A 5,253-nucleotide genomic window follows, 5' to 3' on the forward strand; every position below is an offset into this window, starting at 1 on the left:
CATCGACTCAACAAGCAAACCCAGGGGCTATAAATCTGATCGATCAGAGAGACTACAATGTCAACATTCGATTAAAAGTCTTCACAAAACAAAAACAAGTCGATCTGATTACACATATATATACAAAACTTGCCTACGAGATTAATATACAAACATGAAGACTCAGAAACGAAGCTTCCTGGTCGAGCTCTTCCCCGTTCTCGGATCCGTGTTCGCTACCATCATCATCATCATCAGAAGCCAAATCTTCAGCTTCCGCTTCAAGCTCTTTTGCCTTTTTTACCTCTTCGGTAAGATCGAAACCTCGAGCGTGTATCTCCTCGAGGGTCTTCCTCCGAGACCTACACTTAGCAAGTTCGACAACCAATGAGCTCGAGTATCGACGGTCTTTGCTGCTTCCCGGGCCTCCATCTGAGCAGCCTCAGCATCAGCCTGATATACAGCAATGGACTTATCCGCCAAGAGTTTCGACGACTCAACCTCCGCCTTAGCCTCAACAAGTCATGTTTCAAGCTCCACGATCTTCTTAGCTTGAACCGACCCCTTTTGCTTGACACTTCAAAGTTGAACGTCGGCCGATAATAATTTTGTTAAGATGGTTTCTTTTTTTGCTGCCAGGCGGTCGAGGGTCTCCTTCCACCGATTGCATTCAGCTCGAATTTGATTGACTTCTTCTTGAAGTAACCCGATCTTTTCGATCTTTTACTGCAACTAAGACAATGAAAGGTTAACTTCCACGGTTGAGTCAGACGCATACTTTAACAAAACGAGGCTCACCTGCTTATCGAGCTTGATCCCTTCTTCACGGACCTTAGCCAAATCCGCTTGGAGGTCCTTTATACCCTTATCCTTTTGGATGCAAAGAAGCCGCAGGGCATCTCTCTCACCTGCGACCTTCCGGAGCTCAGCCTCACACTGGCTAAGATCGACTCAAAACCTACTAATGGCCTGCACAGTAAGAAACACGAGTAAAGTATATAAAAGAACAAAGAAACCAAGTATGGAAGAATCATTACCCGGGTAATGAAATGCTGAGCCTCCTTTAATAAAAGATAAGCGTCACCGATATCGGAACCATCATCGACTCCAGTAAAACAACCCCTAAAAGAATCCCCTGCACCAGAGCCTGCGCCGATATCGGGAGTCTTCAACTCTCGAGCTTCCTTCAGCGCCTCCTCAGAAAAAGATGGAAGAGAAGGCGAGTCACCCATTGTCATAGCCCCGAGCAAATTGCTTGGAGTACTCCGGTCGAGATTCTGATCTTCGGAAACAACCCCAACAGGCACAACCGCCATCGTCTCGGGAGCTCTGGCAACCTCGATGGTCTCCGTAGATCGGACTACCAAAGTCGAGGAGCTATTTTCTTCTTCTTCTTCTTCTTCTTCTCTCAGTCGTTGGACCGAGTCAATCGAAAGGGTAATTGCTTTTCTCCTCACCCTTTGAGATTTGGGCTTGGGGTCCTCTGACAGAGAGGAAGCTTTTCACTTCTTATCTTCCCCCTGTTTAGCGACCATGGGCTTGTTTCCTTCTTCACCGCTCGAAGTCCTCAAAGCGGCATCCCTGGTTACGCCTGCACAAGAGGAAATCGGTAACGAATAGAACGCAACGAATACTTCGAAGGAAACAAGAAGCAAACCCCACCATGATTCTTGGCCTCCCATCTGGCTTTTGCCAAATCACGCCAAGTGTGCTCGGCCTAAGAGGAGGTCGAGGCCAACTTCCGAACCCAGTCCTCGAGGTCAGGCACCGCTTGTGGCATCCAAGGGGCAGCTGAACATCAGGGAAAGACATTAGAAAAAATCGGAAAAGTACTTGAAAAGTGAACAAAAATCACTTACGGTCAAAATTCCATTCTTCAGGGAACGACATCTTTTCCTCCAGAATGAGATCACGGGTCCTTACTCGAATATAACGACCCATCCAACCCCGATCCTTGTCTTCATCGATGCTCGACATCAATGCCTTCGATGCCCGACGATGAAGTCTGATTAGTCCTCGAAAGATCTGAGGCCGATACAGTCGTATGAGGTGGTTCAGAGAAAACTCCAACCCCCCGGATTTGATAGAGAAGAAGCGCGATAAGATCACTATACGCCATAAAGAGGGATGAATTTGGCCAAGGGTGACTTGATACCTTTTGCAGAAATGAATAATCACCGGGTCGACGGGCCCCAATGTGAAAGGATAAGTATAAACACTTAAAAACTCCTCCACGTAAGTGGTAACATTCTCATCGGAAGACGAAATTTACAACACGAGCTCCGAACCCCAGTTGCAGTCTTTTATGACGGCCTCAAGGTGATCCTCCATTATAGAGCACATATACATCGGTACGTGTTCACATCGACCCGGAATGGAAGAAGGGTTCTCCACCTTAAAATCGGTCTTCAAAATGCACGGGCCAGGAATATAGTCATGAACTGACGGCTCCACCGGCGCCTTATTATTAGACGGCCGTGAGGAAGAAGCTTTTGCCTTCTGAGGTACGGTTTTGGAAGTTTTCGCCATCGATATGAAAGGAAAGAGTGCAAAAGAAGGTGAAGAAATAGACAGCACCAAAATTCTGGTATGGGCGGCCCCGTAGCAGCGAAGTAGAGAGGATGAATAAGAAAGTTTGGAAGAAGAGAAGGCACAAAAGTAGTAAAGGTTGTATGGAAAGACTATTTATAAACTAAGGCATAACGGTTCGGTATCAGAGATGGCCGACCACCGTCTGACACACATTAAATGCCTCGGTAAAACCGAGCCGATGGGACAGCTACAACAAATGTCAAGATCGGGTTTGATAGAAACGTCAGCATAAATTTGATCGAGCGGGAAATCATATCGTTCCTCACCACATCCTTTCCTAGAAACGAGGGGACTATCTGTGTACGGGCAAAATCGATTCCCATTCATAAGGATCGATCGAGACAATGACGTTTCAATCGAAGGGTATCAACATAACAAGCTCGAACGAATTCCGAAATAGAGACGTCGAGCTTCTAACTATAAGACCAATCAACGGTAAAACTCGATATCATTATCGAGCCCGTGTCCGAATCGGACTACGGAACAACACCGATCGACACAGGCCCCGAATATCTATGCCCCAAGGCAGAACCGAGCTCGAACCAAAACTCTGGATTCGATCTAATACCGAGCTCGAGTCAGTGCCAAGCTCGCAGACAAGAGCCGTTACAACCGCACCAAGGGAGAGAATCTTGGTGAGAATCAAGGAAGAGACAAACCATCATGGGTTCTCCACTATATGTATTATTTTATTATGTTGTTATAGATAAAGCAGTGACCCTCTACTATAAAAAGGGAGATAGACTGCAATAGACACAGGTCCTCCAAGATACATTAATATTTCACTGTACTTGTTTTTTCTAAATTCAGTTCAGCCTTCCCGTCCATCATTCACATTTTATAGAAAAAATACTTGTATTGTAATTTTGTATCAAAGTAATTTGCATACCTTTAGAACCATATCTAAATTTAACGTTATCCGATTTTTTGGGTAAACAATGACGAGAAAATTAAAGACCGGAGAGGAAGATCAGAAGATCCGAGGAAATCAGATCGTGAATATAGGGAAAAGGAAACTGCCATAAACTGGCGATGCGAAGAAAGTGTGAAACATCAATGCGATTCAGGGGATTATTCCTTTGGATCTAAATCAGATGTCCAGTTCGAAAGCTCTGGTGTTAACACCGTCGACAAGGAATCAGAGAAATAGTGAAGTGCATGAGTCAAATAAGGCATCGTGGGTTGATCTCGTGGAAGAGGAAACTATGGAGGGAAACAACTAATACCCTATATTCTAGTACCAAATCATGGAGTAATAGTGTGGGGGCAATTCAGGTAGGGGAAGGGCTTGACCTGAATGCAGGGGCGGATGTAGCGTTGAACCGACTGTTTCAATTGAACCCATAACTTTCGACGCGGAGTAAAATTTTGTATGCAAAAATTTATTAAAATTGTATAAACAGTAGATATGAACCCATTACTTTAAAAGTATAATAGGTTCAATGCTAAAAACCTTAACTGTTGAACACATAAGATTTAAATCTTGGATCCGCTCTGCCTGAATGAGGAAGTTAATAATGAAATGAATGTTAAAATCTTAATGGAAAATATTAAGGAGAAAGTGAAATATTGGGCATCGCCGGTGGTGTGTTATCTCCTGGGATGTAATCCATCACAGACGGTTATGGATGGGTATTTTAAAAGAAAATGGGGTTCTTTGGGCATTGATAAAGTAGCGCAAATTAATAGACGTGTTCCTTGTGAGGTTCCATAGTGTTGAGAGTAGAAGCAAAATGGTGGAAGAAGGAAGCCAAATGTTTGATCGAAAAGCAGTGATTGTGAAGCCATGGAAGTCAGAAATGGAGGTTATAAAGGAACTGATGGAGAAAATTTTGATTTGGATAAAGCTGAGAGGGTTGGATATTAAGTACTGGGGCCAATCAGCTCTAACAAAAATAGCTGAATTTATAGAAAAACCTATTAAGGCGGACACTGCTACAACAAAGAGGGAGAGGCTAACATATGCAACAGTGCATGTTGAAGTTTAATTGAATCAAACGTACCCGACATCTATTAGATTTGATAATGAGTGTGAGAAAAACATAGATCTAGAAGTCCACTATGAGTGAAAACATGTGCTGTGTATAAAGTGTAGGAATTATGGGCATTCAATAACTGAATGCCGGAAATACATAAAGGACGAAAATCTGAAGAAAGAACAACAATAAGAGAAAACAGTTCCTACGCTGAAGGCTAAGCAAAGAGAGGGAAAAGATATGCAAAAGGATAAAGCCATTCCATAGGATGAGGAAAAACAAAAGAAGGATAAAGGTGGGGAGAACAGACAATATATGGCGGGAAGGCTTGGGAATAACATCAATAATAATGGCTATAGAACTGGAAAATATGTGAAGAAAGGAGTGGTGATTCAAGAGAATTCTATCAAGATTGGCAACACTTTTGCATCATTAGGACAACAACAGAGGGATGAGGGTAGAAGTACAAGTATTACAAAGCGGAATCTAGCTAATTAGGGGATGAACCTGAAGGTGTAACTGCTGTAGGAAAGGATAAGGGTGAGAAAACCCTACATTCACATGGATAGAATCAGATTCTAGAACACCAAGGGACTAAAAATCTAGGTAAAAAGAAGGAAATACATTTGTTTATGCATAATGCTCAAGTTTGGTCTCTTGAAAACTAAGGTTAAGAGAGTTTAAGATCAAAGAGCTACTCTTAACC

The sequence above is a fragment of the Nicotiana tomentosiformis genome, chromosome 9, assembly GCF_000390325.3.
Source record: "Nicotiana tomentosiformis chromosome 9, ASM39032v3, whole genome shotgun sequence".
NCBI lineage: Eukaryota > Viridiplantae > Streptophyta > Magnoliopsida > Solanales > Solanaceae > Nicotiana > Nicotiana tomentosiformis.